At 40.6% G+C, this 12,495-nt stretch overlaps 1 protein-coding gene and 1 long non-coding RNA gene across 7 annotated transcripts in view; both read left to right on the top strand.

Moving 5' to 3' along the window:
- Fam219a (family with sequence similarity 219 member A) overlaps positions 1–12,495 on the top strand; it is a 58,182-nt gene that overhangs the window by 13,319 nt on the left and 32,368 nt on the right. The window lies entirely within an intron of this gene.
- LOC109117886 overlaps positions 1,619–12,495 on the top strand; it is a 14,386-nt gene continuing 3,509 nt past the window's right edge. The window contains exons 1-2 of the long non-coding RNA XR_002025198.2: positions 1,619–1,777; positions 6,954–7,007. This is a non-coding gene — a long non-coding RNA (uncharacterized LOC109117886). The remainder of the gene's footprint in view (positions 1,778–6,953; positions 7,008–12,495) is intronic.

Here is a 12,495-nt window from a genome sequence, read left to right as displayed (position 1 = left end):
TTTTTTTTTTTTTTTTTTTTTTTTTGGTACTGGGGTTCAAACTCAGGACCCTGCGCTTGTGAGGCAGGCGGCAGCACCTCTGAGCTAAATCCCTGGCCCCAGCAGTCCTTGATGGTCATCATCTGGGTTCATTATTTTGTTGAGTTTCCTTCACATTTGTATAGTAAAGAACCCCTGTTAATTCTTTGCCTTCATCCTCATGGGGTATTTTCTTGTCGCTGGCCCTCTCTCCTTTAGGTCTACTTTTTTTTTTCTTACTACTGCCTATATCCTGTATCATCATCTCCTTTCTTATCAACTCAAAATGACCCTATAGTGTCTTCAGACCTCATGCACTCCACCGTGCTTCACTGGTGACCTGCACTTCTTGAGGGGAGGGGCCTTACCTGGAATCTGTTCTCACTGAGATAACAGTGGATCCTGCTAAGGCCTTGCTTGACCCCTGCCCGGGGTGGAAACACTTCCAACCTTTTTCGCCTCTGGGAAAGAGTTTAGCAGTGGGTGGGTTTTTCACCTTCCCAGGAATTTCTGAGCAGCTTTCTTTTGTGCTGAGGAGGGTTTTTCTTATTTGTTTCCTGAGCTTCCTGCTCCAGTCTAGGCCCTGGCAGAGACTCAAGCCTGGTTTCCTGTTTAGCTTGTTTGAAAGCTGGGAGAGGTTGGGGGAGGAGTGGGGTGGGGTGGGCAACTCTAGCACTCATAGGTCCTTTTCTCTTTCCTGCCAAGTTTAAAAGAAAAATCTAAGGGCTAGAACCTAGTAACCACCTTCTGGTACTTGACATTTCTGTGTTCCCCCAGTATCTCTACTCCTAGTTCCTCTTCTCTTAGAGGCCAGACTGTAGAGGCTGTGAGCTGTGTGTGTATGTGTGCCCCAGACAAGTACAGTGCATGAACCACAGTGCTGCAAGGCAGCTAACCAGAAGCCCACAAAAGTGGGAGCTGCTTCTTACAAACTTGAATTCATCCCCAGACATCGCCTCTGCCCACAGGAGACCTGCGGCTCCACCAACAGCCCTAAGAAGTATTAGTCCCTAGATCATTATGTCCAACACAATGGATCCTCTGATGGAACAGGAAGTCAGAGAGGTGGAGGCTGGCTAGAGACTATCAGCAGCCAAAACACATTAAGGGCTCTGTAGTGACAGCTGACCACTCATCATGACCAATACAGTCACTTCTCAGAATCTACAAGGGATTGGTTTCAGGAGCCCTGCCAATATAAAAATCCATGGATATGTAAAATGGCTTAGTATTTGCATATGATGTGTGTACATCTTCCTATATACTTTCAATCCTTTCTAGATTTTCTAGTTTTCTACTTTAAATCATTTCTACATTTACAATGTAAATGCCATGTAAATAGTTGTTGGGCTGGGGATTTAGCTCAGTGGTGTCCCTGCCTGCCTCACAAACCCAAAGACCAGAGGGGGAAAAAAAAAGTAAATAGTTGTAGTTATTGTTTCAAGAATGACAAGGGAAAAAAAATCTGAACATGTTCAGTATAGATGCAATGTTTTTGCAAATATTTTTAATCCAAGGTTGGTTAAATCTATAGATATGGAACCCATAGATTCAGAAGGCCAAATGTGTAGGATGAAACCCTCAATCTTGACTGCTCTACTAACATTGCTCCTTGTGTCTAGCTTTTTCTTGGGCAGTGAGAATCCAGTGAACCTCATTCTGTTTCAGGAAGGGACCTGTTGGATGTGAGGGTGATCTGTCTGCAACATCTGTCACCCTATTGATCACCAGGGTTGATTCAGCTGATCTGGCTGGCTAGGTGGGTGTCCCCTTCCTGCCTCACTGCTCCATGTATGTCCCTCCCGAAGAGAAGATGGCCACCCCAATGGAGGAGGACCAAGTCCTCGGTCAAGGGTATATGAGTAGTTGTGCTCCCCTGCTAGAACCAACAAGCTCTCAAGGAAGAGACCTATTACAGATTACATTTGTACTTCCCTCTCCTGGATGGTCTTCCTTCTCCTGCATGATCGCAACAGGAATTATGTGAAGCCTTATCTTTTCTTTTTTTACTAGGGATCAAACTCAGGACCTTGAGCTTACAAGGCAGGCACATTCCACTGAGCTAAATCCCCGGTCTGAAACCTTGTCTTTTTCATCCATTGAAAAGAGATGTAAGAGGAAAGTGTTGCCAAGTAGCGGGAATGCCCAGAATAGCCCTATGCTTCAACAGCTTCTATTTACTCGAAGAGCTCAGATGGCCTGCAAGGTCTTATGTAGTCTGCCTCGTGCCTTCCTCTCTGGCCTATCTCATAATTATCCCTTGCCATTACATAAAATATCACTGGCTTTTCCTCCACTTCTGTGGTGTCTCAGCTCCCTTTTGCTTTGGGACTTTGCACATGAAGTTCTTGCTGCTTGGGATGCTTTTTGTTTAAGTTAGCTTCCATTCATTGTTCATCTCTTAGGTTACCAATAATTTCATTACTGAGGGCTTCCCTTAATCCCTAGACTTGGTCAGTGGTCTTCTCCTTATTTCACTTTTCAGTTATACATATATAGGTGTAATTGTTCTATTTAAATGGGTCTGTGGGCTGGGGATGAAGTTTAGTGGGTAGAATGCTGCCTAACATGTGTGAAGTCCCAGATTTGAGTCCCAGCACCACAAGATTTAAAAAAATGAAAACATGGAGCTTGGGCATGGTGGTACACACCTGTAATCCAGGCACTTGGGAGGCTGAGGTAGAAGGATCTCTGAGTTCAAGGCCAGCCTAGGCTACATAGTGAGTTCAACTGTGTAATGAGACCCTGTCTCAAAAACAAAACCAAACAAAAACAGTTAAAACTGGTCCTTTTAAATGCTAAGTTTCATGAAGCAGAGACCATATCTGTTTTTACTTCCTATTATGTCTCCTGTGCTTTGCAAGATACTATCACCTAGTAGACATTAACTAGATGCCTGTTGAACTGTATAATAATTAATGACTTGAATGAATTCAGTTTTCATATCTCCTTTACTTGGTAGCCCCATTTCATTCTATCATATTCAACCATGCACCCTGCATGGATGTGTGTCCTGCTGTCCATGAGCCCTTACTATATGTCTGACACCAGACATACAATATCATTTAATCCTTGCAGCTCTGTAAAGGAGGTACACCCTCAATCTGAACAGAGGCAAAGTGAGACCCAAGGTCACACAGCTAATAAGTGGCAAAGCCATTTCAACCCCAGGTGTGAGTCGGCAAAACCCATTCTTTTAACCATAACACTATACTGCCCCCTTTTGGCATTTCAGAGAGTTGTCAGTAGAACCTGGTAACTTCAACTATAAATCAGTATTTTTGACAAAGGCCCAAGAAGTCATAATCTAGATTCTGCTTTTGGGCCAGGTTATGGAAGAACACAGGAAATTGAATTCAACCTGGATCTTCAATATTCCAGGGTGCATGTGTCTCAGGGCCTGTCTCCCAACCTGTTTTTCATGGTCCCTTTGTATCCTCCAGATTGTAATGTAGTGACTTGTTTTAAAGAAAAAAAAAAAGGGTCAGCTGTTGAAATGGCCTGATCTGTAATGTCCAGGGAGTTGACCATGCCCTGACTAAGACCTCAGTAAAAATAAATGAGAGGAAGAGAAGAGTGTTTTTCAGTGATTTAGTCACTAAAAGCAGAGCCCTGGAAACTGACTTCCAGGTTTTCTTGGGAAATGCAGACCCCCTAAGACAGCAATGACTTACTATTGATTAGTAATGCTGAAGTTAATTGAAATCCAAAGGTTTTTTGTTTTTGTTTCATTTGCGTCTTTTGATGGTGGGTAAATTGGGACTAATGCATTTATCCTTGAAAGGATTAAATGAGATGTTGTATGTCTGGTGACAGACACATAGTAAGTGCTCATAAACACTTTAGACTAGATTGAAACAAAATCAGCAAGCAGCATAAAAACAAACAAAAAACGCTACCATTTGTTGTACATGCCAGGCTTGCTATAAAATATTTTACACACATCATTTCACTTCATTCTAACACCAGCTTTACAAAGTAGGTAATATTACACCTATGAAAGGAAGGGAGTAATAAGAAAGGTATCTTGCCAAAGGTCATACAGTTAGCTGGCCTTAGAACTAATCTTTCTGACTTCAAAACTAGAATAACCCCCACACGCAGTTGCCACAGCCTCTCTGGAAAGACAACTGTGCCTCCAAGCATATGCCTGCATGCCCAGTGACCCTCAGCAATTCACTTCTATGGGCAATTCCACTTCTAGGAATTCATTGAACTAAAAAAAAGACAGATAAATGCATAAAGACTAGACATTATAATAGTTCTAAACAAATGAAAATATACATATAATTTTATAGTACACCATTGAGATTATAACAGTTATAGTAACTATAACATTATAATAGCGAGAAAAGAAGAAGAAAAAAGTAAAGGACCCAAACCTCCATCTCATTCCACAGCTTACATATAGGAAGCTTTTGTGGGGGTGGGTGTTTGTTTTTTTGAGACAAAATCTTGCTATGTAGTACAGGCTGACCTTGAGCTCACTATGTAGCCCAGGCTGGCCTCAAACTTGCAACAATCCTCCTGCCTCAGCCTCTCAAGTGCTGGGATTACAGATGTACACCACGACACCTTGCTAACATAGGAAGCTTTTTAAAAGAGGAAAGTAAGATCTACTATGGCTCAAAATGAAAAGATGTTCATGGTATATTTTTCTTGGGTTAAAAATGCACATAACAGGAATGTTACTATCATAAACTACATGTGGAAAATGTATAGTATGATTCCAAGTTTAAATTTGCATATTGACCACATATTTTAAAAGTCTAGAAGTATAAAATGGCAAAATAAAGATTTCCTACCTTTAAAAAATGGCAACAGTCAAATTACAGAACTTTCTTTTTTTTTTTTTTTGGTACCAGGGATCGAACTCATGTCTTTGTGCTTGCAAGGCACGCAGCGGAACCACTGAGCTAAATCTGGCCCTCATTTTCTTCCTTATTCACCTTTGTTTTTGAGTTTGTTATGACAACATTACCTTTTTAAAGATAGATTTAGGTATATAGATATAGATAGATACACACACTCACTCACTTTGGGAAACAAATGGTCAAAAATCATGCTCTTTCCACTGGATCATGCCTACCCAAGCAGTGGAGTTTTTGCCTCATAATTCCCATGTTTTTGAATTGGGCATCATACCAACAGGTTAGTAAGATGCGTGAGTATGGAAATACTGCCAGATACCTCTGTGCCACTTACTGACCTATCTTGTCCCTCCTAGGTACCCTTTGTTTTGACCTGACACACGTAATTCACATCTTTTCATTTCCTTTTTAAGTTCTACAGAGCCCTGTGGTTTTCAGGAGGCAAGGCACTTCTTTGGACATAGTAATTAACATTGAAAAGATACATTGCTGTCTCTTACTCCTTGCTGAGAGATTTTCTGCAGTTTCACCATCACCATAGAGAAGTAAAGGAAGAAATTTGTACTCACAATGAGGAAGAAAGAGCCATGATCACTCACATGTCAATATCCTGGGTTGTTCTTTGGCTTCTGGCATATCTCCCATTAGTGTTGCTGTTTGTGTTGTGGTTTTTACCATGACCTTTTTATGTGGTAAAGTAGGAAAGGAGACAGGAAACAGAAACCTCCTCTTGACTAAAAGATTTTGTGGGGAACTGCTCAGCTTTATAAGACTTCACTTTTTTTTCCTCTGAAAAATTGGGATAAATAATAAATGCTATTTCTATCTCTTAGGGTTGTCAGATTAAATGAGACCATAATAAGGAAAAAAAGCTTTGAATGCAATACAAGCATAAAGTTCTATATTTTTCTGAATTTAACCATTTCACATTTGTATCATAAACTCATGTGAACAAGTGTACTTCAGAATGTGTTTATTATGGGATGGTAATTTACTAGAAAGATAGGAGAGATACTGAAGTTTCTTGAAAGGCCATTCCATTCTTAAGCCAACCTGAGACAAGGAAAGTCACATTCATTTTCTACTTCAGGCACTTGTGTTGCTGTTTTCCCATTCAATATGCATTACTTTTGTAAGTTAAGGAAAAAAATAAAGATTTTTTAAGTGGTTTACAGTGACCTAGTCAGAGTAGATATAGGCATTGGAAGTCATAGAGGGCTGATAGGTGGAGCAAAGAGAAACAAGAATTTGAAAATATGCACAATCAGAAACGGCCTTGTTGGTAAATTTTGGGCCATGTTTTAAAAATTACTGAATGTCAGGTCAATGAGTTTTTAGTGCTGGGAGGTGTTGAAGGGCCTTGAGTAAAAGAGTACTGTACTCAGAGCAGTGTTTAATTCTCCAAAGAGTGAAGAGTAATGCATAAGATGGGCTGGAGGAAGTAGAGATGAAGAGAGAAGATGAAAGTTAGCACTTCATTGATCCAGCAATAAGTTGATAAAGACCTGAAGCAGAATTTTGGCTGAGTAAATGTTAAAAACAAAACAAAAAGCAGGCACCATGGCACATACCTGTAGTTCTAGCATATGAGAGGCTGAAACAGGAGAATCATTTGAGGTCTGGAGTTCAAGACCAACCTGGGCAACATAGGAGACCCTAAACCAAACAAAGAAGAAAAAAAAAGTTAGATATTTTAAAGAATGTGTTACCATATGTTCATTGTTGGTTTGCTAGAGGTATATGGAGGGAGGAAGTGGATTACAACAAGCCCACAGGCAAGTCAAGGAAGCAGGAGCCAATCCAAAAGAGCTCCCAATGGTGCAAGTTGGAACAATCTGAGCAATAGAATAAATAGTGATAGTATTAGATTATAACCTCCTAAATAAAATAAATGTATTAATCCATGCTAATCCATACTGTTATAAATAAATGATTGAATGAATAAATGGAGAACATACAATATCCTTTTAGGAGAATTCACATTTATATAATTTATAAAATTTTACCTTTATTTGTAGAAAGAATTAGTCAGCAGCAGCACCTAATTCAAATCTAATTTTTTAGATTTCTCAGGTGATCTGCCATCATCTTTCAGGATCATGGGCCAGTACTAATCAGGTATTTCTGAAAACTCTGTTTTCCTTTGGCTTTTATGGAAGCATTCTATCCCTCTCTGTTCTACTTCCTTCTTGATCCTCCTCTTGTACAGTAGACAGAAGCTCTCTTCCCAGTGTTCTCAGTTGTTCTATTTTTTTCTACATGTTTTTTCCTGGCATCTCATATAAGCTTATTGTTTCAATTAATATCTCACTGGGCTTTACTCCCAACCTTGTATCTCTAGCTCTGACCTCTCTCTAAGCTCCAGACCCATATTTGTAACTGCCTGCTCCTTCTACTCCCCAGTAAAATTCTTTTAACTCTTCTTACCTTAATAGAAAAACACTTCCCGGTTAAATACACTTGGGGGGTATTTTTAAATGTTTCATTTTGAAATCATTTTATATTAACTTACAAAGATAGCCCAGAAGGTCCTGTATACCTTTGCTCATGTTTCCTCTGATATTACATCTTACATTACCATGGCACATTTATTAAATCTGAGAAGTTAATACAAGTACAGTTCTATTAATGATACGATTCATGCAAATTTCTCCAGCTTTGTTTGTTTGTTTTGCCGATAACCTTTTTCTCTTCCAGGATCCATACTGTGTTTAATTGACATGTTTCCTTAGTTTTTCAGTCTTTTTTTGACTTGCATGACCTTGACTTTTGAAAGGTACTGATCAGGTATTTTCCGGAATGTCTCGCAAGTTTACATTTGCCTAATGTTTCCTTGTGATTGGACTGAGGTTATGGATTTGGGGGAAAAATACCACAAAGGTGATGTGTCCTTCTCATCATGGCATAGCAAGGAAAGCCTCTGTCTTATTACCAGTGGTATTAACCTTAGTCACCTAGGGTGTTTGCCAAGTCTTTCTATTTAAGTAATAACTAATGGTAAAGATATTGTTACTTCTCTTACCATATGCCATTCTTAAGAAGCAAGTCAGTAAATTCAGCTTACACTCAAAGGGAAGGGAATTAAATTTCACCTCCTACAGGGAGGACTATAGAAGAATTTGTAAATACATGTTAAAACTACCACAGTAATTAATATATATGTTTAAGCTGTGTCAATATCTTGTTTCTTTGTAAAGTTTTACAGTTTTAACAGTCAATGGATTTTGCCAGTAGCCATTATTAGTATGATGTTCTAATGGTAGCTTCTTATTTTCTTCATGTTAAAAATGAAAAACCACACCGAGAGAGGTTAGAAATTTGTTCAGGATCACACAGGTAAATAAATGGCAGAAATCACAATTCATAATAGCTAAATCTTGGAAGCAGCCTATATATCCAGTAACAGGAGAATGAATAAAGAAAATGTGGTATTTTTACACAACAAAGTACTACTCTGCCATAAAGAAAAGATAGATAAAGAAAAGATAAACTTGAGTCATCTGTAGAAAAATGGGTGCACTTTGAGAACATAATGTTAAGTGAAATAAGCCAGACTCACAAATATCACATAGTTTCTCTATGTTAAGAAACTCAATATACAAATGAAGTTCAACATAAAAGATAGGAAAAAGAGAGAGAGAGAAATTACTATAATTCAGCATGGCCAGTGCATCTAAAAGTATATCTTGATTTAGTATAATTGTCTTATGTGTTTTATATGTTTTTTGGTCTGTTAATCTGGTTATTAATCTACTTATTATAATTAAATTGAGGCTCGGCATGGTGGCACACACCTGTAATCCCAGCACTCAGGAGTGAGGCAGGATTTGATTTAGTATAATTGTCTTATGTGTTTTATATGTTTTTTGGTCTGTTAATCTGGTTATTAATCTACTTATTATAATTAAATTGAGGCTCGGTGTGGTGGCACACACCTGTAATCCCAGCACTCAGGAGACTGAGGCAGGAGGATCGCTGTGAGTTCGAGACCAGCCTGGGCTGCATAGTGAGTTCCAGGTCAGTCTCAACAACATAGTGAGACCCTGTCTCAACCCCCCCAAAAAATTATAATTAAATTGATAAAGATTTGTAAAACAAGTAAATCTGATACTGACAAAAAAAATATTTAAAGATGGAGTGGAAAGAGGGAAAAAACAATTGAGATGTGTTATTTACATGTACCAGCTCTCCACAATGAATGTAATCATTGTGTACAGTAAACATGTATCAACAAAAATAAAGAATCCAAAGTATTCCTTGGCATACTAATTTTTAAAGAAAAATGGCAGAAATAGGATCCATTCCAAAATGATTTTTTTCCTTTTTCTGATACTTCGTTCCCTTCTCTTTTCATGAACCCAGGGCCCTACATATACTAAGCAAGTACTCTATAGTTTTATACCCTCAGCCCTTTTAAAAATTATTTTATTTTAGTTTGGTTTTTTGAGATAATATCTCGCTGTGTAGTCCAGGTTGGTCTTAAATTGGAAGTCGGCCCCTCAAGTGCTGAGATTACAGGTGTGCACCACCACACCCAGCTCCTTAGCCCTTTTCATTTTTTTTATTTTAAGAAAAAGTCTTATTAAGTTGCCCAGTATGGACTCAAACCTGCAATTCTCCTGCTGAAGCCTTCTAAGTAGCTGAGAATACAGGTGTGTGCCACCTACACCTGGCTTAAAACCAGTGATCTTAAGCTCTGCACTGCGTTGCTTGTACTGACTCTCATGTGTATTTGCACATGCATAAACACAAGGATCTAGGTTGTGTGCCAGGAATTTAACTCTGCATAGCTCTAAAGGTAGGATTAAGGGTGATTTTTTTTCTTTCTGCTTATCTAGATTTCTTAAAGTGAATATATTCTACTCAAATTTGGTAGTCATTGAAAATTTTCTATAATATCTGTGATGAGAACAAAGAAGGTATAGCCTTCTCAGGTACAAACAAAGGAGAATCTACTTCTGTGCAGCAGAACAGACTGCAGCAACAGGACAGAGAATCTAGCATGTGTATACATATGTGTGTGCGTGTGTGTGTGCGTGTGTGCGCAAGTCTGTGCAGTGGCTGCTGAGAGGGGAGGAAGTGATGAACTGCCTGAGGATGTACCACATGGAGAATTCTCTTTCTCCCCTATGGCCACCTTGTCCCTGAGCCAAGCCTGTTTTCTTCTGAGCTTCCAAGGGGACTGGGAGATATTTTTTCATACACACGAAGATCCTGAACTTCAGCCTTTGTTGAAAATATGTCTGGGGAGACGGGCTGCTGGCATGAAGCCCAGGCTGCAGCCATAATGAGAGAGTGGAGTCATTTTGAGGCTACTCCAGGCCACTCAGGCCATGGGTCCAAACAGGTAGTTAATATCAACAATGCGCAGAGATGAGTCAGTGGCAATTGAGGCCAGCATTAACCAGCAGGTGGGGCTCTTTCTAGATCCTCCGAGGTCTTCGGGAGACAGTTCAGAACCCTGGATAGTTCCCAGAGAAGTCCTGCCTACTCCTGCCAGGTCTGAAGGGCCTGGGTGCCTGCCACATCCTTAAAGCCCTGTGCTCATTTTGAATAGCCTTTCTGTATATGTCTATTCCGATGACAGGCCTGACCTGTTCTCTTTCCAAGACAAGCCCCTTGAGCCCAAGGATTCCCCCTTATCCCCTCTAGCCACTTTCTTACTCACACCCCCATCTAGCCTGACTGAGCTCTCTGTTGAGGTCACCATCACTATAAAGGTGAAATAAGCTTGCAAGACAATCATGTCACTTCCTGAGCTGTCCCTGGGCAGGCCCCAACATTATAACACCTCAGGGCCGCAGGACTCTGCAGGATAGGGAAGTCCTCTGGAGCAAGGGAGTGTTAAAAGGCCTTTGTCTGTAATATCCTGCACTCTGCTTTTCAGTTAAGGCATGGGGGAGAGACACTAAGGAGAGATGCTGAGTGTGTTTCAAGGCCTAGAAGGGCAGCCTCCCATGGCCATCCCTGTACCTTTATCATGAATTAAACACAACTATTTTTTAGGGGAAGGACATCGAGGGGGGCAAATGTAGCAAGTAGAAGTGGAAATGAAACTGGTAAGTGTGGGAGCTCACAGACCGCCACCCCATTCTAACCATGCACACACACACCCCAGAGCCCACAGGCAGGGAGTTAAATTAACACTGTACAGGGTTTCCTTCTCTATTTTCAAGTCATATAGAGGGAATATAAGGAGTCTGAAAGGACAGAGAAATCAAAACCCATCTACTAGGGACTGGATTTTCTGGTAAAAAGTTCTTTCTGTACATCCAAGTCTCTCCCATGGCTAAATGAATCAGAGCCAGAAAATGAGGTTATTGCGATTACTCTAAGATTCCTTGGGCTAGTAAATGAGGAAAGAAGGTAAATCCATTTGCACTGAGGCTGAGCAAAACATTCAGGATCCCATGCCTCATAATCAGCTGAGCTCTGACCTTGTACAGAGCTCTCTCCTTTTGAGGCCTTTTTTCTACTTTTATAGGCTCCTGCATCCTTTAAGTGTCCAACCCAAAGACCATTGCACACATTATACCTCAAAGAACTTCCTAGTCAACCTAATTAGTGGAATTGGAAAAGAGCTGCAGGCTGCCTCTCCTAGCACCAATCAGTCACAATGGGACAAGGAAGAACAAAGAGAAGAAAAGAACATTTGATGTTCACTGAGACCTGGCAGAATTTAGACTGGAATGACTATGGCTGCTCCCACCCACCTGAAGAAGTATTGCCAAGTAGTACTCCTGGAGATAGGGCCATTGGCAATGTAGTAACCAATTTATGGTCAAGACTCTCAGAGGATCTGGATCCAGGCTGGCCCTCAGCCTAGCTCTTCTTTTTCTCCTGGAAGCAGCTTTCTAGCTTCCAGGAGAGGCCCTTACTGTGGAACCAAGCACAGGCTCTTTCAGCCCACAACAGTGCTTAGAGAAGAAACAAGAACAGATGAGGTCTTTGCCAGATTCCAAGAGGTCTGTTCATGTTGGGTTTTTGTTTTTGTTTTTGTTTTTTTTCTGAAGTAGAACAGGCCTAACCTCAGTCAGAGCTTGCTCTAGAGAGGTCTGTTCTCAAGGGGCAAAGGCACCCCATGTTTGACTTCCTGACAGCGGATGCTCTGTACTCATTGTTTTATTTAGGAGTGGTGATTATGTGACCACAAACCTTAGTAAATTGAATACAATCCTGAGCTTTCAGAAGAAGAAACAGTGCTGGACTCAGGGGAGGAAGCAGCTGGCTGGAAGGAAGGGCCCATGAATTCTAATCCCAGGGCTGCCATCTGGCAATGACCTGGGACAACTCATTTACTGTCTGCCCTAGAGGCTTTCTGAGATCTCAGGGCCTGAATAAAAACAGACCTGAGCTCTCAGAGAGTGAAACAACCTGTCTAGATTCTCAAAACCAGTGCAGTTCACAGGCAAATTGGAACCCACAGGCCCAGCTCTCAAGCTACAGTGTGTGTTTACTGTTGTGGAAGGTTTCGTGCACATTTCTTCAGTTTTCTTACCCTAATGTCTGAACTCCCAAGAGCTCCCTACCTTGATGAGTTCACTGCCTGGTAAGCGTGGTTGGAAGCCTTCATTGTCAAAAAGCACTTTGACCCTTAATTTTTTTT

The sequence above is a fragment of the Fukomys damarensis genome, unplaced genomic scaffold (assembly GCF_012274545.1).
Source record: "Fukomys damarensis isolate Sample0158 unplaced genomic scaffold, DMR_v1.0_HiC HiC_scaffold_36, whole genome shotgun sequence".
NCBI lineage: Eukaryota > Metazoa > Chordata > Mammalia > Rodentia > Bathyergidae > Fukomys > Fukomys damarensis.
The sequence above is the reverse complement of the archived record's forward strand: the minus strand, read 5'-3'. Positions and strand labels throughout refer to the sequence as shown.